General features: G+C 42.4%; 1 pseudogene; it reads left to right on the top strand.

Annotated features, from left to right (window-relative positions):
- Nucleotides 1-8,211: 8,211 nt before the first annotated feature.
- On the top strand, nucleotides 8,212-13,498 carry LOC127684763 (uncharacterized; annotated as a pseudogene).
- Nucleotides 13,499-26,851: the final 13,353 nt, after the last annotated feature.

Raw genomic sequence — 26,851 nt, forward strand, 5'->3', positions numbered from 1 at the left:
ATACTGCTAAATAGCAGGCCAGAAATGTAGTACCAGTTTCTAGTTCCTCGGGCAATGTATATGCCCTTTAATCTCAGCCCTCACTAACACTGATCATAATTAAGGGGAAAAATGTGTCTGCCGGTCTGATTAGGAGACACTTGTCTTCTGTATTTTCTCTAGTTTGAATATTAATTGATAGACTGAGAAGTGTTTGAAATATTTTTAGTCATTATCTATTTTCCCTTCATTTACTGGGCATGTTCTTTGCTCACTTTTCTGATAAGACAGTTTCACTGATTTGCAAGTTACTCGTGAACTTACGATACAGCCTTTGTCTCCTGTGAAGCAGAATAATTGCTTCTATAGATGTCTGCATCCTACTGCCCTGTCAACCTCTGAACTTGTTTTACTACACAGCAAAGGAGTCTTGAGGTTGCTAATAAACTGACCTTTAAAACAGAGAAGTTGTCCTAGAACAGACATCGGGGAGGATGTCAGAAGACCCTTGGAAGTTGAAGACAGAACAAAATTTAGAACTGGAGAGACAATGGAAAATGCTGCCTTGCTGGATTTGAAGACAGAAGGAAAGAAAGCTCAAAGCAAGAGATGCTGGCAGCAAGAAAGGTGGGAAATGCAGAGAAACAGATTTCCTGCTAGCATTTTGGGAAGGAACCCAGCTTTGCCACAACTTTGGTCCTTGCCCAGCGAGAACCATTCAGACTTCTGATCTTCTACAATGTATTGTAACAGGCATGTACTACTCTAAGCTAGTAGTTATATGATGGTTACAACTGTGATAGAAAACTGGTACCAATGTTGTAAAAAAGTTTTTTCCAAGTTTTTATACATAGAATCTTTTTTAAATATAATTTTATTTTTAAGTACTTACTTTACATCAATGCCCCGCTTCTGCTCACCCTCCCCCCCCATGATCCTTCCTCCATCTCCCCCTCCCTTTCTTCTCTAAGCAGGTGGGGAACTCTCTGTGCATAGAATCTTTACAAAGCATTTTTGCTCCTAATTACAGAAACACATATAAAGGGTGGTACAAAATCATTTTGAACTTGGTTTTAAGTATCTTTTTTTTAATTTACATATTTATTTAGGGAGGGAAAAAAAGGACATTTTGTTTTCTCCTTTCTGTCTTTTAACTTCTCTTTTCCTGGAGATGGCTGACAGATAAGGCTAAGAAGATGAAACAAGGGCTTTGGAGAGAAGCTCAGTGCTTAAGAGCACCTGCAGCAGACTGGGTTTGGTTTCTAGTACAGGTCAGGAAGGTGCACAACAGCCTGTAACTCCAATTCTTGTGGATCTAGTGTCCTGTTCTGGCCTCTGTGGGCACCTGTACTAATGTATACATTGCACATTTGTGCAACTTATAAAAAACAAAGTGACATAAAGAACATGGTGTGGCTAAAAGCTGAGGAGGTGTCTGGGATCAAGGTTATTTCATGACTTTCCTTGAGAAGATGTAAAGAAATGTCTAATTTGTTGAACTAATGAGTTAACTGTAGCTACTGGCAATAGCATTGGATGCATCTTCACCCCAGTCAAATGTTTATAGCTAATGAAGTCATGGTTAGACCTTCAGGAAAAGGAATATCTCACGAGAACCTTGTAACGGACTCATCTTGTGAGTCTCCTGAGGCTCACAGCCCTTACCAACAGGAAAGTGAATAGGTCTGATCTCTGGAGGATCATGTGCCATCACAGCCACTCTGATGAAAGATGGTGATCGCTATGGCAAATCCAGAGAAAAGAGAAAGTCTACCAGGTCCCAGATTGCTGGGGGTGGAGGGGGTACAGTCAGAAGATTGGCTGTACACAGAATTTTTAATAGGACAGGTCAGTAAACTAAAGATTTGGAGTAAGGTTCCCCAATGCAGAAAAGATATTTATAAATAGAAGCAGAAAGGTTAAAACATTCAATTATAAAAGACAGGGACATGACAAGAAGTCCAGGTGTGTATACAGATCCATAGTTAGAACATGTGTTACTGATAAAAATTGTGCAAGCGCAGTTCTGTCATACCAGAGAGCCTAGACGCTATGCTACCTTAATGACAAGGAGCTTTCCAATCTTGATTTCTAGATGTCTGCTCTACATAAAACAAGCAGACTCTGAAGAGAACCAAATGATTCCGATGATACAAAAGAGTCACTAAAAAATATGCTAGGATATGGAATTGCCTGAAGAGTGACATATACATGGGAAGTAAATCTACACAGGGCTGAATTGGCCCAATCTGAATAAGCAAACGTAGTAGCCAGGTTATAACCCATTGAGTGGAAGTAGAAATTCATCAGACCACAATGAGCTTATGGATGAAAAAAATTGCTCTTGAAGTATAATGCTAATGAGTTACCATGGTTGGAAGGAGAACACAGGTGTCAATCAATGGCAACTAAACCAGGTAGGAGCCATCAGTTACTACCAGACTTCTTGGCAGGGATTTGAACATCATATATTTTCATGGTTTTGGAGTATCTCTTCAGAACATGCTTTCACCTACAAAGGATAGGTGCAGGAATCTGAGAGGTACCAAACTCTAGCAGTGGGTGACTGAAGTTAACATTCCGGGGAAGGGGGGTGTGCATTGATGCTGTACCGTTCTGAGCTCTCTGACAAAAACTCATTGCCTGAATCTGGATATGAGGAAAATTAAAAAATAGCCCCGTGTTCACATCAAAGAATGTCAGTTTGGCATTATTAACACTCTGAAACCACAAAATTCATGGCTACAGTGAAGACCCACCCAGCTGCTCCAGGTTGTAAGGAAATAAAGAATCATGACCACCAAACACCAAGTATAATTCTCAACTGAGTCCTGGACTGAGAGGGGAAATGTGACATCACTGGGACAGGTAAGAGATTTTTAGATATTTTTGAAAGGGGTTCACATGGAATTCTATGGGAATGTAGGCCAGACGGCAATTTTTAGAAATCGGTTCTTGATTTTTACACCATGTACCCTGAGGATGGAACTCAGGTCTTTAGACTTGGTGACAGGGGCCTTTACTTTCTGACCCATCTCCCCAGCTACTTAAAGCTGTTTTGATGAGATGTTTGGGGTGGGTTAGATGCTAGTGGTAGACCAAATTTGATCATCTGATTTTTATATGATTGAATCTACTATGTGTGAAGACACCTTTACGTGAGATTTATCATGAAATACTTAGGACATCAGGTCTGTAATAAGACCTCAAAGCAATCCAAAAAATGATTCCAAGACCAATCAATAGGCATTTACATTCTATGTCACAGTCTTTTGACATTATCTTGAGATGATAGTGGGAAAACTCTGTAAGCTTTTCACAGGTAGATAGGATATTCTGATCCGCAAGTCATTAGCCAAACATAGTTTAAGTAGAAATAAGTCATTAGTCAAAATTTTTTACAGAAGCTTTCAAATAAAATATGTTCCATTAAATAATCTGTCACTCTGCAAAGCTGACATAAGTAACCTGGAAAGTTCTTCATACTCAGCATCTGTAGTAATCAAAGACAGTGATGTCACAGGAGTTTAAAACTCCTGTGGTTTTAAAAAGTGGTAAACAAGCCTCTCACTCTGCAGCTTGTACCACAAAACCACTAAGGAATTAATTTGTGCCTTTTATTTGACAGAAGACACAATTCTTTTCTTCAACGTGCAGTTGTTTCTGCCTAGAAGACCCTGTCAGAGGAGAATGAATGACAGGAACCGGAAGTGAAGAATTTGATCCAATTGTTCACAGAGCAAAATCAGTATTTGGCATCATCTAACAATTGAGAGTGTGTGCTCTAACAGAGAGCAGCTTGGGAATACCCCTCCTATTCTATGCAGTAGGATGCTTCCCTAAGTGCCTTTCAGCAATGTGCTGTACCCGTGATTAGAAGTTGGGGTCAAAAGTCTGAATGAGATTCCCCATCAGGTAAGTTTGGGTGGAAAAGCTGAGAATGCTCCTTGGAGGTATATTAGACTCTCAGTGGCTGCCCAGTGAACTCAGCCCAAAGAAACACTGTACATTTCTAAATTGGGAAGGGGGTAAGTGTCGGGGAAATAGAACTCTGTAATAATGATCCAAAGAGTTGGACAGACAGTGTGAATCAGAAAAGCACATACTGATATCACACAACCTGAAGAAGCCAGTGAAACCTCAGCAATGTTTAAACCCCAGGCTCTGCTGAAGAAAAGACACCAGTGCTGTCCTCAGAGTGCTTTTAGAAAGTCAATAATTTAATTTCAGTGAAACTTGTTATCAATACTCAGGTGCAGCTTGATGTCTGACGAGATTGACTGAAGCCTCACCTCTAGCAGCTTGATAAGAGACCAAGCTTGCTTCCTATGGGAAATATTGAGTGTGCCAATATCTATATATAATATAGATACAGTGCTCAGTGGAAAAACATGAAAATAATGAGAAATAGTTTGAAAGAAGCAGAAAAATAATATCCAGAGGATATGGAAGCAGATGCCACATGTTGTACTTACATAGGAAATGATGGATAGGGGTTTGAAAACGAGAAAAATGTGTGTGGACAGCTGAAAGTTTGAACAGATAAAGAGAAATTTTATTAAGATACAAGTGAAAATGCTACGTGTGAAAATTTCACCATACAAAATGGAGAACTGATTTCCCTACTGACAGATATGCACATGGAAACACGCCCACATGTACTGTAAGTGTTCATGATTCACTGAATGATACCCCAGACTCAACTCGTATGCAAAAGCAAAGAGAGTTTTATTCTGCAGATGTCTGCATGCTGGGGTCTACAATCTACCAAGATGAAGGTGGCACAGTAAGCTCTCAGGCCAGATTTAAAGCAATTAATGGGATTCCAGGAAGGCATAGTTGACCTCTATTTTAATTTGTTGGCTCTATCTCGGGGGACATTCTAGAACCATTACTGGGGCGTGTGGGATCGGAAACTATTGCTGGGGAAATCAGGAAACTGTTGCTGAGGAAGTCTGGAAACTGTTGTTGACCCATTGCCCTTGCCTCAGGCCTGTGGTGGGGTAGCTTCTGTTGGCAGGGCAGTTTCTGATGGACTTACTGAGTGCCTGAGGCCTGTTTTGTTTTGTTTTGTTGTTTTATTGTTTTGTTTTCCAGTAAGTGACTTGCCTAGACCTTCCCAGTTCCTGGAAACAGAGATTTAGGCTTAGTGTCTCAAACTGCTGATTTGAAGCCTATCATGGAGTCAACCTAGCCTGTCTCACTGCATGTGCACACACATACACACACACACACACACACACACAGACACACAGACACACACACACAGACACACACATCCTAACTAACATTGTAGAACTCTACACTGTGTCTTCATGAAACACTGAACAAAACAGATCACACGCTAGGCTGTGACATGCCATGGTATATCTCAGAATGTTAAAATCATGATATGGCACTGACTGTTGGCATACTTTGTCCCACAGTTACCTGGGAACAGTCAGGTGTGCCTGAATCACTATAAAAGGGACTCCTTGCCCCCTCCTCTCTCTCTTGCTCTCTTGCCCTTGCTCCTGCTCCTTATCCTCTCTCTCCTTATTCCCCTCCCCCCTCCCTATTCCCCTTCTCCCCTGTCCCACTACACATGCTCATGGCTTGCCTCTCTTTCTCCTCCTCCTCCTCCTCCTCCTCCTCCTCCTCCTCCTCCTCCTCCTCCTCCTCCTCCTCCTCCTCCTCCTCCTCCTCCTCCTCCTCCTCCTCCTCCTCCTCCTCCTCCTCCTCTTCTTCTTCTTCTTCTTCTTCTTCTTCTTCTTCTTCTTCTTCTTCTTCTTCTTCTTCTTCTTCTTCTTCCTCTCTCTCTCTCTCTCTCTCTCTCTCTCTCTCTCTCTCTCTCTCTCTACTTTCTCTGTCTCTATTCCCTCAACTCTCTTCCCCATGCCCTGAATAAACTCTATTCTCTACTATACCGTCATGTGGCTGGTCCCTCAGGGGGAAGCGATGCCTCAGCTTGGACCCGCAGAGGCACCCCTTCCTCCACACCTGACTACACACCCACCAAACATATTCCTTCTCTCTTTGTATTTATAAAACACAACATTAACCACAACAGAACTGAACTGAAGACTTCAAGTACTGGGGAGTCAAAAATACTTGCTTATCTGGCAAGCATGGGAACCATCAACCACATATTGAAAAGACACTCAAATAGATGTAACCAAAGAAACAAGGCAAGGAGCAAAACAGCACCCTGTTACAAAAACTAAAGCTGTTTTTATTCAACAAAGCCAAGAACTTTGGTAAAAAGAAATTCTGAAGCTTCTACTAATAAATGCTCAGGAGTAATAAGTTCAGCAAGGTGGGAGAAGTTTGGTCAGCCTGTAAAAATTATTTTAACTTCATTATATCATCAATGAAAACTCTAAAAAATGAAATTAAGAAAACTTCACTTATATTTATGACCTAAAGATAATCATTTTAAAGAAAAGAAGTGCAAAATTTATGCTCTGTAAACTTGAAACCATTATTGAAAGATATCGGATACCACAGTAAGTAGAAGAGTATGCATCACTCAGCAGAAGGTTTCCTGTGGCACTGTGGAAATCAAGACAGTATGACAGTGAGTAATGAGACCTGCCCGGTGATAGAACAGAGTCCACTGACTCTCAGCAATGGCCCTGCTGGGGAAGTTCACAAATGGTGTTGGAAAATGAGACACATTTATGAAAAATTAAGTAAGGAAATCTCAACACCCATTGTTGCTCCATGTAAAAGTTATTTCACCAATGTATCACTGACCCCAAATAAAGGTTAGAAGAGTAAAGCTTCTGAAGGTGACATAGGGGAGGAGCTCACGTACTGCATGAAGACAAAGGTCTCCTAGAAAGAACACCGTGAGCACAGAACATTAAAGAAATGGGATGCCTTTCCAGTGAAAGATAAGGCATTTCAGACATGGAAGGGCACTGTGAAATAAGCAGGAAGATTCCAGGCCATAGGGCAATGCATATGTCCAACCTAAGGAAGGATTTGTATTTAGGATATAAAAACATCTACAATAATAAAGAAAATTTCCCAATAAGTACTAGCAGAAAACTTAGATACTTAATAAAAGATTAAATAAGAACAAATGCAACTTGAACATGAAAATGTACTCAAGATGTCTAGAATGTCTAAAATCAAAACCGGAAAACAGACTGAGGCATGCATTTTACGTATCAAAGGAGACAAGGCCTCCATGTCCTCCTAGCATCCCTTAGTCTGGCATACCCTGCCCTCACCCTGAGCTGGGCTGCCCTTCCCCTACAGGCTCTTCCAGACCTCTTAACCTATCTATTTGTCCTTAAATACTCATATCTCCTATGTTCAAAGATTAAAAGAAATTAAGAAAGAAAGAAAAAATAGCAAACAAAACAAATAAACAAAACCCCATGAAATACCTATCAATGGAATTGAGAGACCCCAACTCAAAAATGTAAAAGTTTTTAGATCCATAGCAAACAAGCCTCAACATGTTTACTCAACAGCTGCCTGACTTTGAGAAAGAGCCCCTGAGGTCAAATACGCCCTGATCTTGGAAATAGCTGACATTTGCTTAACTGATGCTGAGACACCCTGTTTCAGGAGCTGGCTGACCAAAGAAAATGTCTGCATGACTGCCTTGTGACTATCTTTATAATGTTCTATACTTTTCCATTACCCCTATCTCTTCCCCCTTGTTTGCGTTTTTTCCTTTAAATACCCCTGACTCCAGTTACTCGGGGTCAATCTCCTCTGACCCTGTGTGGTTATGAGATGGCCCTAGTGCACTGGTTTCTCCTGAATAAACCTCATGTGTTTGCATCAAGAACGGTCTCCTGTGAATTCCTTGGGTGTCGCTTTATCCCAAGATTTGAGTGAGGGTCTCCCCTCTTCAAGGGTCTTTCATCTTGGGGGCTCGTCTGGGATTTGCAAACACCCAAGTTTCCAGAGACCCCCCTCTTGGAGGTAAGATTCTGTCTATTTGTTTTGGTCTCTGTCGGCCGGAGTGTTTTGATTCTCTTGCTTTTGGTTTGCAGTCATCTGCACTCGCCTGAGCAAAGACTTCGCTTCGAGAAGGTTATCGGCAGACATGCCAAGAGGGTAACCAACTGCTGCCCTGGAAGACATCCCAGGAGGTCTGTGGGAGCTCTGAGGACACTTGGAAGATTCCCGTCTGGGTGTTGGGTCAGACTCTGATTCTCTCCTAAGGAAGAGATTCTTTGTTGATCCCCAACCATCTGATTCATTTTTCTGGTATTGGAAGTCTCGCAAGAGATGTCTTTTGGTGTCAATATCTGTGTCCATCTTGAGTGTTGTTTCTATTGCCTACATCTCTCTGACCATGGTCAAACTGTCTAGACCCCACTGACTTTGAAATTAGACCATTGGACTGAAATTAGGACTAGGGCTCATAATCTGTATGTTGAAGTAAAGAAAGGACCTTGGAGGACCTTTTGCTCTTCCAAGTGGCCAACCTACAATGTCGGTTGGCCGTTGGAGGGAACTTTAAATTTGACTGTTATTTCTGCTATCAAAGACATTGTTTTCCAGAATGGGCCAGGGTAGCACCCTGATCAAGTCCCTTATATTTTTGTCTGGGAAGATTTAGCTCAGGACCCTCCCTCTTGGCTCAAACCATGGACCCGCAAAAACAAACTAGGCTCCTGAGTCCTGGCACTCTGCGACGTGGACCAGAAAATGAAACCAAAGATGGTGGAGCCTGAACCATTTGTAGAAGCCATCGGCTCTGCCTAAGATCTATCCTGAAATTGAGCAACCTCCCGAATGGTCAGGAACTCCTCCTCCCTACCCTCATCCTTTACCTCTCCAGGTCTCTAAGGGACCAGTTCAGGGTACCACTGGTGGGGCAGCAGAAGGACCAGCCACCAGGACATGGAGCAGACGAGCTCAAAGTGCCGGGGGACCTGATTCAACTATGGCCATTGCCTCTGCGTGTTTACAGCCCCGCTCTGGCTAAGCCTAATGAGATACAGCCTCTTCAATATTGGACCTTCTCTTTGGCCAACCTTTACAATTGGAAAAATAACCATGCTCCTTTTTCAGAGAATCCCTCCAGCCTCACAGGTTTGATTGAGTCCCTTATGTTCTCTCACCAGCCCACCTGGGATGATTGTCAGCAAGTTCACTACTGAAGAGAAGGAGAGAATTCTGCTTGAGGCCTAGAAAAACGTCCCGGGTGACAATGGCCAACCCACCCAACTCCAGAATGAGATAGATGCTGGTTTCCCTCTGAACCGACCTAATTAGGACTACAACACTGCTGAAGGTAGGGGGTAGCTGACAGTCTATTGCCTGGCTCTCATGGCAGGTCTCAAGGGGGTGGGCAGGCACCCCACCAATTTGGCTAAGGTAAGAGAAGTTCTTCAGGGGGATAAAGAATCCCCATCAGTATTTTTAGAGAGGTTAGTGGAAGCCTATAGGCACTACAACCCCTTCGACCCAACTTCGGAGGGTCACCAGGCGACAATTGCCATGGCATTTATTGGGCAGTCCACCTCAGACATGTGGTGGAAGCTGCAGTGCTTAGAAGGCCTACAGACTTTGTCTTTACAGGATTTGGTGAAAGAGGCTGAGAAAGTCTATCACAAGAGGGATACAGGAAGAGAGAGAGAGAGAGAGAGAGAGAGAGAGAGAGAGAGAGAGAGAGAAAGAGAGAGAGAGAACTAGCGAAACTAGGTGAAATAAAGGCATGAGAAAAGTCTAACTAGGATTTTGGCCACAGTTGTAGGTGAGAGAGAAGGATATAGAAAAATAAAGGAACCAAGGCAGACATGGTACCTGGGCAACTCATGGCTGAGAAGACCAAATCCAAATTTAGGAGGGCCTATGTGACAGCCGTTGTCCAAAGATCAATGTGCATATTGCAAAGAAAAGGGCCATTGGGCCCAAGACTGTCCCAAAAAGAAGCTGAGCGGCAAACCACCCAAGGTTCTTACTCTAGAGGATGAAGACTAGGGGAGTCGGGGCTCAGAACCACTTCCCAAGCCTAGGGTAACCCTAAGTGTGGAGGGGAACCCTGTAGACTTTCTTGTGGATACCGGAGCAGAATTCTTAGTTTTAAAGGAACCTCTAGGTAAATTAAAAGACAAGAAAACAATAGTAATAGGAGCCACCGGCCAGAAAGCTTATTCTTGGACCACGGCCCACCTAGCTAATCTAGGGAAAGGACAAGTAACTCACTCTTTTCTCATCATTCCTGAATGTCCTGTGCCACTCCTGGGTAGAGATTTATTGGCCAAATTGAAAGCCCAGATTAGCTTCACATGCCACCGTGCACTGGCAGACCCCAACTTCTATGGTTTTGGCATTGCAATTAGAGGAAGAGTATAGGCTGCATGAGAACCTTGGCACTAAGACTACCTCCTTAGGGGACAATTGGCTGGATAAGTTCCCCCAGGCCTGGGCAGAAACTGGGGGCATGGGAGAAGCCAAAAGAGTGCCCCTCATTGTTATTACTCTAAAAACTGATGCCACCCCTATTGGGGTATGCCAATATCCTATGAGTAAAGAAGCCTGGGAAGGTATCAGACCCCACATTCAGAGACTCTTACAATTAGGAATTCTGAGACCCTGCCAGTCCCCATGGAACACCCCACTGCTGTCAGCCAAGAAACCGGGAACAAATGACTACAGGCCCATGTAAGACCTCCGAAAATTTAATAGGAGAGTGCAGATATACATCCTACTATCCCCAACCCTTATAACTTGCTCAGTTCCTTGCCCCCAGACAGACAATGGTACAGTGTTCTCGACATGAAGGACGCTTTCTTCTGCCTAAAGTTACATCCTAACAGCCAGGCAATTTTTGCCTTCGAATGGAGGGATCCAGATACTGGACAGGCTGGACAACTAACCTGGACCAGTTTGCCACAAGGATTCAAGAATTCGACCACCCTCTTTGATGAGGCCCTTCATTGGGATTTGGCCCTGTTTGGGTCAGAACATCCGAACCTCACTCTTCTTCAGTGTGTTGATGATTTACTTTTAGCTGCAGATACTGAACAGGAATGTAAAAGGGGGACTAAAGAACTGTCAACAGAACAAGGTGAGTTAGGGTACCAGGCATTGGCCAAGAAGGCTCAGATCTGCCAGACGGAGGTAATGTACCTAGGATACACTCTAAAAGGAGGAAAACATTGGCTGACCGAAACCCGAAAGAGGACTGTGACAAGATTCCTTTTCCGACCACTCCAAAGCAGGTGAGAGAATTCTTGGGGACCACAGGGTTTTTCAGGCTCTGGATCCCAGGGTTTGCTACCCTGGCAGCCCCCCTTTACCCTCTACCAAGGACACAGAATCCTTTACCTGGACTCCAGAACATCAGAAAGCCTTTGAGGAGATCAAAAAGGCTTTAGTTAGTTCCCCCGCTCTGACTCTGCCTGATCTAACTAAGCCTTTTATTTTCTATATGAATGAGAGAGCGGGACAGGGGGGGGGGGTGTTGCTCGAGTTCTAACTCAGACCCTGGGGCCATGGAAATGGCCCGTAGCCTACCTATCAAAGAAGTTAGACCCACTGGCCAGTGGGTAGCTGTCATGCTTGAAAGCTATTGCTGGGGTAGCACTGCTCCTCAAAGACACAGAGAATTGACTTTGGGACAGCAGACAATCATAGTAGCCCCCCATGGCCTAAAAAGCATCGCTAGGCAACCTCCAGATTGTTGGATTAATAACACCTGCATGACCCACTACCAGAGCCTCCTACTAACTGAGAGAGTGTTGTTTGCACCCCTGGCTATCCTTAACCCTGCCACCCTACTGCCAGAAGCTGATGAATCTGCACCCATACACCAGTGTATGGACATCCTAGCAGAAGAGACTGGGACCAGGAAGGACCTCACTGACCAACCCTGGCCAGGATGCCCTAGTTGGTACACAGATGGCAGCAGGTTCATGATCAAAGATAAGCCGAGAGCCAGGGTGGTGGTGGTAGACAGAAGACAGACCATCTGGGCCAACAGTTTGCCTGAGGGGACATCAGCTCAGAAAGCAGAATCAATTGCACTCATCTAGGCTTTGAAACTGGCAGAGAGAAAAACAATTAACATCTACACGGACAGCAGGTACTCCTTCGCCACCGATCATGTACATGGGGCTATTTATAAGCAGAGGGGGCTACTTATGTCTACTGGAAAAGACATTAAAAATAAAGAATAAATTCTAAGCTTGCTGGAGGCCATACATCTACCAAAGAAATTGGCCATCATACATTACCCTGGCCACCAAAAAGGACACCATATGGTGGCCAAGGGAAACCAGATGGCAGATTCAGCAGCAAAATAGGCAGCTCAGGGAGCCATGATTCTTCCAGTGTCATCCAAAATATACAGACACTATAGATTATTATGACACCAGAGACAGCAGTTTTAGATATACACCAGAGGACCACAAATTGATAGAAAAGCTAAAGATTGTTCAGAGATATTCCCCCTATGGGGCAGCAGAAACAGAAGAAGGAATATCCATCCTGCCCCAAAAGGAGGGACAATACATTGCTAATTTACATCAGCTAATCCACCTGGGAACCAAGAAACTTAAAGACATTGTTCACCACTCTGATTACTATGTGATGAGACTATCAGACATTGCACAGGAGATGGTCCAGAATTGCAAGGCCTGCGCCCTGACTAATGCTGGGCACCACACGGGTACTCCTGGTAAGCGGCTCTGAGGAGATAGGCCAGGAGTCTATTGGAAAGTAGACTTCACTGAAGTCAAACCAGCAAAATATGGTAATAAATATATATATTAGTTTTCATAGACACTTTTTCAGGTTGGGTAGAAGCATTCCCAACCAAAAAGGAGACAGCAAATGTTGTGGCCAAAAAGATTCTAGAAGAAATCTTTCCAAGATTTGGTATTCCTAAGGTAATTGGTTCAGACAATGGCCCTGCCTTCATTGCCCAGGTAAGTCAGGAACTGGCCACTCAACTGGGGATTACTTAGAAATTACATTGTGCTTACAGACCCCAGAGCTCAGGACAGGTAGAGAGGATAAATAGAACCTTAAAAGAGACCTTGACTAAATTAGCCTTAGAGACCGGCAGGAAGGATTGGACAGCCCTCCTGCCCTTTGCCTTGTTCTGGGTGCAAAATACCCCCGGGAAGTTCAAGTTTACTCCATTCGAGCTACTCTTTGGGGGACCCCCCCTTAGCTTTGGGGGTTCTTGATGCTGATGCTTTTTTCCCAACCCCTCCTAGCCCGCTTAAAGGCCCTTGAACTTGTTAGCCTGGGAGCAGCTCAAGGAAGCTTATGAGCCAGGGACCACCGAAGTGCCCCACAAGTTTCAAGTGGGGGACTCTGTCCTGGTCCATCGCCACCGAGCTGGGAACCTTGAAGCCAGATGGAAGAGACCCTATCTGGTGCTCCTGACCAGCCCCACTGCTGTGCTGTTAAGGTTGACAGCATTCCCACCTGGATCCATGCCTCCCACATCAAGGTCATGCCACCTGCAGCCCAAGATGGCACCTGGAGGCTGAAGCTGACTGATGATCCTCTTAAGCTGCGCCTTCGTCGCCTGCTCACCTCTGATGAAGAATAACAACCCTCATCAACCTATGACTCTCACATGGCAAGTACTGTCCCAAACTGGAGACATTGTCTGGAGTACCTCTAAGTGTTGTATTCTGTAGCTCCCTGCAGCTACTACAAACTGGGTTTCTGGAACAGAAGCTGAGGGATAGATGGGGAAGAGGTGAAAAGAAAAAGGCCAGGATTATAGTTTACCAATCGAGGCCCCAACTTTAATTGAAGTCAGACCTTTTAACAGTTTGGGCAAGCCCCTCCCCCCAGACTCCGAGTTGAGTTGACTTCCGGGGAAGTCTTCTGGCCATCCTTGGCTCCACTGCTCAGACAGCTGGGTGGGTCACCTGCTTAATTCAGGAATTCATAGACCTGGAAGAACAATGAACTTAACCTCCACCCTAGGATAAAAATTCCTGCTGTAACCTACTTCCCTATTATGCCCTAACATCAGATTCCTGCCCAAAGCCAGGAATTGTCCTTGGCCAATGTCAAGTTCCTACCATGTGGCATGACACCCCATTATGGCTCTGTACATCTAAGGTCACCCCTCCGGGGGCCTGGTGGTCTGATATGACCTTAGATCTCTGCCTATTAATGTTGGGGTTGGAAACATGGGATATCCCTGAGGTCAGATCTGATGAGCTGCCTGTGTTCTCAGAGGCTACTCATTCCCAGCAGACAGTCTCCCTAGGCTGAGCTAGACCTTGGTCGCTGCGGCTTACGGAATTCTACGTCTATCCTCGAGACGGACGATCCAGGCAAGAGGCTAGGCGATGTGGGGGCCTAGAACACTTTTATTGTAAAAAATAGAGCTGTGAGACCTTGCGGAATGCTTATTGGCATCCCACCTCCTCATGGGATTTAATAACAGTGTCCAGAAACCATTCGTGGCCTACCCAGTGCCCCCAGGGAGGAAGGTATGTGCCCACTTCTAAAGCTACCTGCAATTTGGGACCCTGCAATCCCATAGTAATCCGATTTACTTCACAGGGGAAATGATTCACAGAATGGTTTAAAGGCTGATGGTGGGGGATCCGATTCTATGTATCTGGAACTGACACCAGGGTAGTGTTCTAAGTACAGCTAAAAATAGGAAGCCCCCAACAGTCCCTGTGGGACCCACCACCATTCTAGCAGAACAAGGTCCTCCTAAGCCACCTGGAGAGCCCGACCATTGCCTTCTGCTTCTCCAATCATGGAGACCCCAGTCCCTACTTCTATGCCTCTCTCAAGTACAGCTACCAAAATACCCGCTAGTCTAATACCATCTGCTCCTATGGCAGGAGATAGGCCTTTTAATTTGATCCAAGGAGACTTCTCAGTCCTCAGTGCCACCAATCCTGATGCTACTGCATCCTTCTGGCTTTGTTTGGCTATGGTCCCCCCTTATTATGAGGGTACCGCCATTCCGGGTACCCCAACTAGCACCACAGATCATAATTGATGCCCCTGGTGGAGCAATAAGCAAACTGAAGTTTCTGGTTCTGGGCTTTGTATAGAAAGGGTGCCCCTTACCCACCATCTTTGGAACACCTCTGTGACTCTTAACACCTCAAAGGCAGATCCGTGCCTATTACGCAATAATAACAGCTGGTGGGCATGCAGTACTGGACTCACCTCTTGTGTATCCACTTCTGTTTTTAATCAGTCCAAAGATTTTTGTGTTATGATTCAGTTAGTACCCCGTGTCTATTACCATCCTGAAGAAGTGGTCATAGAAGCTTATGATACTGGATTAAAATGAGTTAGAAGAGAACCAGTTTCTCTCACTCTGGCAGTTATGCTGGGGTTAGGCTTGGGGCAGCCATAGGGACAGGGACCACTGCCCTAATCAAGGGACCCAAGGATTTACAACATGGCCTTGACACTCTGTAGGCCCGCTATGGATCAGGATTTACAGGCCATCCAGGATTCAGTTACTAAACTGGAGAATTCTCTTACCTCCCTGTTGGAAGTGGTCTTGCAGAACAGGAGAGGATTAGATCTATTATTCCTTAAAGAAGGAGGGTTATGTGCAGTGCTTAAAGAAGAATGTTGTTTCTATGTTGACCATTCAGGGGCTATCAGGGACTCCATGAGTAAACTTACAGAAAGACTTAACAACCGCAGGCTTGAGAGAGAGAGAGAGCACCCAAAACTGGTATGAAGGGTAGTTTACTAAGTCTCCATGGATGACCACTTTGTTCTCAGCCCTTATGGGTCCTTTGATGATTCTACTACTTCTGCTCACCATAGGGCCTTGCATAATCAATAGATTAATTGCTTTTGTTCACCAGAGTTAGCACTGTTCAGATCTTGATGCTTCGCCATCAATATCAACAACTAGGACAAACCAATTCAGAATTCATAGAACCAGAATCAGACCTTTAGTTCTAAGATTAGAACTACTTACTAGAGGGAGTAGGGAATGAGAGACCCCCCCCCCCCAACTCAAAAATGTAAAAGTTTTGAGACCCCTAGCAAACAAGCCTCAACATGTTCACTCAATAGCTGCCTGACTTTGAGAAAGGGTCCCTGAGGTCAAGTACACCCTGACCTTGGAAATAGCTGACATTTGCTTAACTGATCCTGAGATGCCCTGTTTCAGGAACTGGCTGACCAAAAAGAATGTCTACATGACTGCCTTGTGACTATCTTTACAATGTTCTATACTTTTCCATTACCCCTATCTCCCCCTCCTTGTTTGCGTTTTTTCCTTTAAATACCCCTGACTCCAGTTACTCGGGGTCTATCTCCTCTGACCCTATGCAGTTATGAGATGACCCCAGTGCACTGGTTCCTCCCGAATAAACCTCATGTGTTTGCATCAAGAATGGTCTCCTGCGAATTCCTTGGGTGTCACTTTATCCCGAGATTTGAGTGAGGGTCTCCCCTCTTTGCGGGTCTTTCAGAATGAGGAATTACTAAAGTTGAGAGGCTTTGGAACAACCATAAATGGAATATTAGTCAGCAACAAAAAACAAAACATTTGCATGCATTTAATCCATGAGACTAAACCTCATGGATTAATCTCAAATAACAAAAACAATAACAAAAAAACAACAACAACAACAACAACAACAACAAAAAAACAAGTATAGTGTGACTATACTTATATAAACAAAGTAACACCAAATACAAATGTATGCTCAGAGGCATCATGGGTAGCATCTTTCTGGGTAGGAATTTCAAGTCCAAGGGGCCAGGAGACACTTTCAGTTTTAGTGACAGTTATAAATACATATGAGTCAAAGCTCATCAAGTGGAGTTTTTAAGACCTATGTATTTTAGCAAATATGAATCATATTATCATAGACATGAGTTTTATGAAAACACAGACATCTGCAGGGAAGGAATGAAACACTGGGGTATGTTTCCAGCTGCTGCTAAGCACTCCTGTGATAAAGGGCCAGTCCCTAGCATTCCAAAGTGGTACCCAGAGGTACAGGACCTGTCACCTTTCAGTGTTTGAGGTGGATGTTGGCTAGATGCTGAGGCCAGCTTTGTGATCAGGGACTGACATGGGCTCTGTGGTGTCAGTGCTCATGAGAATGAGCTGTTAACTAGAGAACAAGTCTGGCTGTGGAATCCCACCCAGGCTTCTTGTCTTACCCTGTGTTTTTTCTGTACTCAAGTCTCTCCCCTTTCCTCCCTCTCTCCCTCCCCCCTTCCTCTTCTTTTTCTCTCTCTGCCATGCTGACTCACCCACAGGGACCCTTACCGACAACACCCAGGAGCCAGTGACAACTGGACAATGCCCAGGAATGAGGCAGTTGCAGAACATTCATCTGGTATTTGGTTGAAAGCAGCGTGAAGCAGGGTCCTCATCATTTAAGTTGAAAGCTGAATACCATGCTTTATCCTGCCTGTCCATTCTTTCTTTCCTTCCCTCCTCCAGGGTTCCCAACTATTCTATACCAACAGCTCAATACCCTTTCTGCCAACTCCTTTTCCATACAAATCATCCAGAGTTAATTTTGATGCTGGTGGTAAGAAATCTGACAGAGAAATAAAATAACAAGTTCTCTAACACAGAGAAATAGACATGACTTCCTGCCTTGTTAACCAGACTTTAGAAGTAGGTAGAAGGTTCTGGATTTCTTAGAGGAGGAAAAAAGTGATTCTTTTGTTACATCCTGGATTCTCTTTGTACTTTCAGAGGATATTCTTATGATTAATATCACATTTTAAAGAGAAGATGTTTTTGAAAGCCTTGAAAAATTGGACTTAATACTAATTTACATATTAGATGACTAAGATTTTAAAGGGACACCTTAAAATACATTACTAAGTAGAGACATGCATTTATGACTAACCGTCTAAGCACACTGCAACCGTTCAAATAATTAATGCTTGAAATTACTCTTAAAAGCATGAGGACATGAACAATGTCCCAACTTTTTCTCTGTAGAGCTGTTTTTTTTTTTACAGCTTACTTTCTTTACTTTGCATGTAGAGGAGTGTGCATGACATGATACTGGTGTGAGGGTCAGAAGAAAACTTGGATTCAGTCTTCTCTTTCTACCATGTGGGTCTTGGGGAGCAAATTCAAGTTTTCAGGCTTGGCACTAGGTGCCTACACTGACTGAGCCATCTTTCTAGGTGGAACTACATCTTTTCCTACCTCATCTTCATGGAGATGATTTTGTAAGACCCGAAAAAACCAAGGACACCCCAGTGCCCCATGCCTCAGAAGGCGACACCCAAATCACTCACGAGAAACGGTCTCCATGCAATAGCAAGAGGATTTTTTATTCCAGAGCTCTTGGGTCCACAGTCATACACTGTGCAGGGGTAGAGGACTGTGGGACCCTGTGCAACTGAAGTCAGGGGTATTTAAAGGGGAAAAATCACAAGGCAAGGGATAGAGGACAAAGTGGAGGACAAAAAAAAAATCACAAACAAGGCAAGGGGTGGAGGACAAATTATGCACGGAATGGGGAAGTACAGAATGAGGAAGTCAGGCAATAATTTATGTCTTAAGGAAGGTTAGAGATTATCTGGAGCAAATGTCCTTGGCACATTGTATAGTTAGACATTGGAACTAGAACAGGGTGGGTTATCTTTCTCTCAAGCTGAAAGCAGAAAAACAAGTTACTCTGTGCTGGGCTAGTTGTTTAGGGGGGTCTAAAAACATTGAGTTGGGGTCTCTCAATTTCTCCATGAATGAAAAGACAAGCCCACACACCAAGTAAGGAAATGATTTCAGGTGGCAGTGAGGTTAACGCAGGCCTAAGCATGGTAGCCAAATGCTCCACAGAATGATCTGTCCTGACATGTATTGCTTTAAACCTGAAAGATGTAAAGGATGCTGTTATGAAGACAATCCATGTTATAAAGACAATCCAGGAAAAGGAGGTACAGGCTTTAAAACATGATAAAGGTCATTCTAGGGAGGAGGCCACTGCTAAGCCTGGAGCACCATAATCTGAGAAACATGTCTGGAGATGAAGTAGGGCTAGACCTAGCACTGACTGATCACTCACTGGCCAGGAAGTCTATAGCCAGGACAGGAAAATGTCTGTTAGTACATTGAGGGAGCTATTGGGAGGTTACAAAAACAGTAGACCAATGTGATTATCTTTAAAAAGTAACTCAAGTTGCTGTGAAAAGAAATCAACTAAAGAATGCCCAAAAGGCAGGGAAATAATTGTACAACCACCAGAGAATGTCTCCATTCATGGTTTGAAGTAGGACACCAGGGATACACCAAGAATCTCATGATGCTGTAGACTCCCCAGAATGAGTTTCCACAACGAGGTTGTGCCAATTGTTTTAAGTAAACGAGGGAGGATCTGGGTTTTCAATTTGGCAAGCAGTCATGGAAGAACAAGTGCTTTCATCAAGAATAGCAAATTCTTCGACTTCCTTCTGATTTATTCCAAGCCCCCTCCCAAGAGAACGACAGTGAAGATTTGTAAAAATCAAAACCATACATAGCAGGAAGAGTAAAAGAAGAGTGTCTCAGTGCAGTGCCCTGGGAAACCAGAAGGCAAAGCAGAAGCATCAAGGGACCTAGATCAGTCCACAGCCACTGAAAGATTGCACAGGAACCCAGTGATGCCATGTGGCTGTGGAAGACACAAGGAGGGGAAGAAGATGAATTGTGGGTGCAGTTAGACCCCTGGGTCCTCTGGCACACCCATGTACCTACTTGGAGATTCAAGGTAAGCTGAGGGTGTCAGGAAAAGTGGAGGACAGGAGACATCAGGTCTTTTAGCTGTAGGCATATATATAATCTGTAAGTTACTGGAAGATTCTTTGGAATTTGACTAGTGAACAAGCTCTGTTCACAATGTAGAACTTTCCAGGACTTTCTGTGGAGACAGACAATTCAAAAATGGCTAAACCTTTGACGAAAGCCACTACAATGCAGTGTAGGAGTAAAACTAACAGGGATAAAGGCAGCACAGAGAACAGTAGATGAAAACTTTAAAAATCTATCACTATTAATAACCTTACAAAGGAAAAAAATATACAGCATGTGGTATTTGCCTAGCATGTCTGAGGAGCTGGGTTTGAACTCCAGTACAAAGAAAATATTAAAGTCATATTCCTTTTTTTAAAGATATATTCTTTATTTACATTGCAAATGTTGTACCATTGCAAATGTCCCCCCCCCCAAGTCTCATAACCCATCTCCCCTCCCCCTGTTCCCCAATCAACCCTTTCCTGTTACCTGTTTGCAATTCCACCAGCAGTGGAGGAGTGTTCCTCTTTCTCCCATCGTTGCTAGCACCTGCTATTATCTGAGTTTTTGATCTTAGCCATTCTGACTGGTGTGAGGTGAAATCTCAGGGTTGTTTTGATTTGCATTTCCCTGATGACTAAGGATGTTGAACATTTCTTTAGGTGCTTCTCAGCAATTCGATATTCCTCAGGTGAAAATTCTTTGTTTAGCTCTGTACCCCATTTTTTAATAGGGCTATTTGGTTCTCTGGAGTCTAACTTCTTGAGTTCTTTGTATATACTGGATATTAGCTCTCTGTCAGATGTAGGGTTGATAAAGATCTTTTCCCAATTTCTCGGTTGCTGTTTTGTCCTATTGACAGCATCCTTTGCTTTACAGAAACTTTGTAACTTTATGAGGTCTCATTTGTTAATTCTTGATCTTAGGGCATAGGCTATTGGGGTTCTGTTCAGGAAAATTTCCCCTGTGTCTGTGTTCAAGGCTCTTCCCCAGTTTTTTTTTCTTTAGTCACAGTGTGTCTGGCTTTATTCGGAGGTCCTTGATCCACTTGGACTTGAGCTTAGTACAAGGAGATAAGAATGGATTGATTTTCATTCTCAGCATGCTAGTCACCAGTTGAGCACCATTTGTTGAAGGGGCTTTTTTTCCCACTGGATGAAATTAGCTCCTTTGTCAAAGATCAAGTGACCATAGGTGTGTGGGTTCATTTCTGGGTCTTCAATTCTATTCCACTGATCTACCTGCTTGTCACTGTACCAATACCATGCAGTTTAAAACACTATTGCTCTGTATTACTGCTTCAAGTCTGGGATACTGATTCCCCCACAAATTCTTTTACTGTTGAGAATAGTTTTAGCTATCCTGGGTTTTTTGTTATTTCAAAAGAATTTGAGAATTGCTTTTTCTAATTCTGTGAAGAATTGAATTGGAATTTTGATGGGGATTGCATTGAATCTGTAGATTGCTTTTGGCAAGATGGCCATTTTTACTATATTAATCCTGCCAATCCACCAGCATGGAAGATATTTCCATCTTCTGAGGTATTCTTCCATTTCTTTCTTTAGAGACTTGAGGTTCTTGTCACACAGATCTTTCACTTGTTTGGTTAGAGTCATACCAAGATACTTTATATTGTTTGTGACTATTGTGAAGGGAGTCATTTCCCTAATTTCTTTCTCAGCCTGTTTATCCTTTGAGTATAAGAAGGCTGCTGATTTGAGTTAATTTTATATTCGGCCACTTGGCTGAATTTGTTTATCAGCTGTAGTTCTCTGGTGGAGTTTTTTTTTTTGTTTGTTTGTTTGTTTGTTTTTGGGTTTTTTTTGTTTTTTTTGTTGTTGTTGTTGACTTAAGTATACTATCATGTCATCTGCAAATAGTGATAATTTGACTTTTTCCTTTCCAATTTGTATCCCTCTGATCTCCATTTGTTGTCCAATTGCTCTAGCTCGAACTTCAAGTAGTATCTTGAATAGATATGGAGAGAAAGGGCAGCCTTGTCTAGTTACTGATTTTAGTGCGATTGCTTCAAATTTCTCTCCATTTAGTTTGATGTTGGCTACTGGTTTGCTGTATATTGTTTTTACCATGTTTAGGTATGGGCCTTGAATTCCTGATCTTTCTAAGACTTTTAACATGAAAGGATGCTGAATTTTGTCAAATGATTTTTCAGCATTTGATGAAATGACCTTGTGGTTTTTTTCTTTGAGTTTGTTTATGTAGTAGATTACATTGATGGATTACCATATATTGAATCATCTCTGCATCCCTGGGATGAAGCCTACTTGATCGTGATGAATGATCATTTTGATGTGTTCTTGAATTCAGTTGGCAAGAATTTTATTGTGTATTTTTGAATCAATATTAATAAAGGAAATTGGTCTGAAGTTCTCTTTCCTTGTTGGATCTTTGTGTGGTTTTGGTATCAGCATAATTGTGGTTTCATAGAATGAGTTGGGTAGTGTTCCTTCTGTTTCTATTTTGTGGAATAGTTTGAAGAGTATTGGTGTTAAGTCTTCTTTGAAGGTCTGATAGAATTCTGTACTAAAATCATCTGGTCCTGTGCTTTTATTGGTTGAAAGACTTTCAATGATTGCTTCTATTTCTTTAGGGGTTATGGGATTGTTTATATGGTCTATCTGATCCTGATTTAACTTTAGTATTTGGTATCTGTTTAGGAAATTGTCCATTTCATGCAGATTTTCCAGTTTTGTTGAGTATAGGCTTTTGTAGTAGGACCTGATGATTTTTTGAAATTCCTCAGTTTCTGTTGTTATATCTCCCTTTTCATTTCTGATTTTGTTAATTTGGATACTGTCTCTGTGCCCTCTGGTTAGTCTGGCTAAGGGCTTATCAATTTTGATTTTTCTAAAAGAAACAGCTCCTAGTTTTGTTGATTCTTTGTATAATTCTTTATGTTTTTACTTGATTGATTTCAGCCATGAGTTTGATGATTTCCTGCCTTCTACTCCTCTTGGATATATTAGCTTCTTTTTGTTCCAGGGCTTTCAGGTATGTCATTAACCTGCTAGTGTATGCGCTCTCCAGCTTCTTTTTGTAGGCACTCAGAGCTATGTGTTTTCCTCTTAGCATTGCTTTCATTGTGTCTAATAAATTTGGGTATGTTGTGCCTTCATTTTCATTAAATTCTAAAAAGTCTTTGATTTGTTTCCTTATTTCTTCCTTGACCAAGCTATCATTGAGTAGAGCATTGCTCAGCTTCCATGTATATGTGTGCTGTTTGTTGTTTTTGTTGCTATTGGAGACCACCCTTACTCCATAGTAATCTGATAGGAGGCATGGGATTATTTCTATCTTCTTATATCTGTTGAGGTCTGTTTTGTAATCAATTATATGGTCAATTTTAGTGAAGGTACCGTGAGGTGCTGAGAAGGTATATTCTTTTGATTTAGGATAAAATGTTCTATATAGATCTGTTAAATCCATTTGGTGTAAAACTTCTGTTAGTTTCACTGTGTCTCTGTTTAGTTTGTGTTTCCCTGATCTGTCCATTGAGGAGAGTGGGTTATTGAAGATACCCACAACTATTGTATGAGGTGCAATGTGTGCTTTGAGCTTTAGTAAAGTTTGTTTTACAAATGAGGGTGCCCTTGTATTTGGAGCATAGCTGTCCAGAATTGAGAGTTCTCTTTAGTAGATTTTTCCTTTGATGAGTATAAAGTGTCTTTCCATATTTTTTTGATGACTTTTGGTTGAAAGTCAATTTTATTGGATATTAAAATGGCTACTCTAGCTTGTTTCCTGGAACCATTTGCTTGGAAAATTGTTTTCCAGCCTTTCACTCTGAGGAAGTGTTTGTCTTTGACACTGAGGTGGGATTCCTGTATGCAGCAAAATCCAGCCTGTTAGTCTATGCCTTTTTATTGGGGAAATGAGTCCATTGATGTTAAGAGATATAAAGGAATAGTGATTGTTTCTTCCTGTTATTTTTGATATTATTTTTATGTTTGTGTGGTTATCTTCTTTTGTGTTTGTACAGATTACTATCTTGCTTTTTCTGGGTGTAGTTTCCCTTCTTATATTGGCATTCTCCATCTATTATCCTCTGTAGGGCTGCATTTGTGGAAAAACATTGTGTAGAATATCTTGGTTTCTCCTTCTTTGGTGATTGAGAGTTTTGCTGGGTATAGTAGTCTAGGGTGGTATTTGTGTTCTCTTAGGGTCTGTATGAGATCTGCCCAGGATCTTCTTGCTTTCATGGTCTCTGGTGATAAGTATGGTATAATTCTGATGGGTCTTCCTTTGTATGTTACTTGGACTTTCTCTCTTACTGCTTTTAATATTCTTTGTTTAGTACATTTGGGGTTTTTGATTATTATGTGATGAGAGGTATTTCTGTTCTGGTCCAGTCCATTTGGCTTTTTGTATGTTCATAGGCATCTCTCTCTTTAGGTTAGGGAAGTTTTCTTCTATAATTTTATTGAAGATATTTACTGGCCCTTTAAGTTATAAATCTTTGCTCTCTTCTATACCTATAAAATCCTTAGGTTTGGTCTTCTCATTGTGTCCTGGATTTTCTGGTTGTTTTGGGTTACAAGCTTTTAGCATTTTGCATTTTCTTTGACTGTTTAGTCAATGTGTTCTATGGTATATTTAGCACCTGAGATGCTTTCTTTTACCTTTTGTATTCTGTTGTTGATGTTTTCATCTATGACTCCTGACGTCTTTCCAAGGTTTTCTATCTCCAGTGTTGTCTCCCTTTGTGATTTCTTAGTTGTTTCTACTTTCTGCTTTTAGATCCTGGATGTTTTTGTCCAGTTCATTCGTTTGTGTTTTCCTGTAATTCTTTAAGGAATTTTTGTGTTTGCTCTTTAAGGGCGTCTGCCTGTTGACCCATGTTCTCCTGTATTTTTTAAAGTGATTTTTATATCTAAAGTCACATTCCTAAGGCTGGCTGAGTCATAAACAAGCAGCATTCAAAATGGTAAGATGGAAATGCAATAGTCAGCAGAAGGCATGCTGGAAAATAAATGAAAATATTTTATATTCTATTTTTGTGATGATGTGGGTTACCAGTGAACAGGTTATGCAAATAGATCAGTGAATCAGCAAATGAGGGCTCTCAAATGATGTTTCCAGAATGAAGCCAAGAATACAAAAGAGAATATAATTAAGAAATATTTTGAAAATTGTGCAGAAGGTATATATTTAAAGGGTACAGCAAACTGCCTAAGTCTCATAGAAGACTTCCTGCAGGACACTGGGGCAAATAAAAAAGATAAACCAGTATGTATTCAAAGATGAGAAAAATAAGATCACTAACAAATGATCAATAATCAAAACATTCAAATTTTTTAATATCAGAATTTAGAAGATGAAATAAAAACATTCAAGGTGATATAAATAATTTCCAACCAAGAAATCTAACAAATAGACATACTTCAAACAATATATATACATTCTGGTCTCATTCCCCCAAATCACTGTAAGATGAGTTCTTCACTCTTAGTAATGGGGATTATGGTGCCTGAACCAGTCATTTTCTGTAAACAGGTAAGGCTTTCAAAGGAGGGATTGGCACACTAAGCCAGCTGCAATCTTTGTTCTACAATTTATCCTGCCTACAAGATGTGCTGGGGTAAAGGTGGTATAGAACTTGCAGGAGTGGCAGACCAATGACTGGTCCAACTTGAGATCTATGCCATGAGGGAGCCCAGGGCTGACACTGCCTAGAGGGTCAGGAACCAGAGGCTGGGTAGCCCAGACACCTAGAATAGAAACTGTTGGTACTGGGATCTTTGAAACCTGTGACATCACATAGATGACAACAGGACTTATATACCTGTTGCCAAGACAACTACCACCATATTCCCAGAATCCATTGGGCTCACTTTACCTGTGACTACATCACCATCTGTGTATATATAAGAGGAATGCCCCCCCCTCTCCCTCCCTCCCTCTTCTCTTTCTGCCACCACCTTTGCCCTTTCCCCTCTCAATAAACCTCACAGGGAACTGTTTGGCCTGGTGTGGTCTTTCTGAAGCCACTCCCCTAAAATCCAAACAGAAACAAACACAACTGGAAAAAGAAATCCTAATGAAATGATTCCTAATGATATTCTGCTATACTCATAGACCAGGGCCAAACATAGTCATTATCAGAGAGACCTCATCCAGCAACTGATGAGAGCAGTTACATAAACCTACAGCCAAACATTAGGTGGAGCTTGGGGAATCCTGTGGAAGAGAAGAAGAAAGGACTGTAGGAGACAGAGGGGTCAAGGATACCACAAGAACACAGCCCACAGAATTAACTAACCAGGGCTCATAGACACTGACCTGTCTATCACCAGACCCATCAGGAAGCCTGCATGGGTCTGACTTAGGTCTTCTGCCTGTTTGCTATGGCTATAAAGCTTGACATTCTTGTGGGACTCCTTACAGTGGGGCTGGGGGCTGTCTCTGATGTTTTTGTCTGCTTTTGGAACCCTTTTCCTCCTTCTGGGTTTTCTCATCCAGCCTTGATATGAAGGCTTGTGCCTAGTCTTACTGTAACTAACAATGCCATGGTTGATATCCCTTGAGAGGCCTGCTGGTTTTGGAGGAGAAATAAAGGATGAGTGAATCTGGTGGAGAGGAGTTGGGGGAGGGGGAGGGGAGAAGGGGCTAGGGTGGGGAGAAGAGAGAGGAGAAATTGTATTTAGGACATATGAGAGGAGAATAAGATTTAAAAGATGTAATCTTCTCAAATGAGGAAGTAAACCAACGGGCAAAGAGGTACAACCAATGAAGAGAAACATACAACACCAAGACAAAGGTAAGTGTCATCCAAGGGAAATGGATACTTGGGTGTGGAGATAGGGAATGTCTGTATATTTGATAGGGTTTAGTATTTCTGGCATTAAGCATGATGGGAAAACTGGCATGGAAGTGGAGAGAGTTATTATAGTGAAATACTGAAACTATTCTGTATAAGAATAAAAAACACAGCCAGCCATGGTTGGGCACACAGGTTATCCCAGTACTTGGGGGATAGAGAATCAGTATTTCAAGGCTAGCTTCAACCACATGGCAAGTTCCAAGCTTGACAGTGAAAATAACAAAGTGAATTAAATAAATAATCAGACTAAAATGTAGACTGGAGAAGAGATGCAGGATCAATGGTTTGGAGGTCTTGACAGAGGAAGGTGCTATGGAGGAGCAAGTTGTATAAGTGAACTAGGGAGAGTCTGTAATCAA

Source organism: Apodemus sylvaticus, chromosome 5 (genome assembly GCF_947179515.1).
Source record: "Apodemus sylvaticus chromosome 5, mApoSyl1.1, whole genome shotgun sequence".
NCBI classification, from domain to species: domain Eukaryota; kingdom Metazoa; phylum Chordata; class Mammalia; order Rodentia; family Muridae; genus Apodemus; species Apodemus sylvaticus.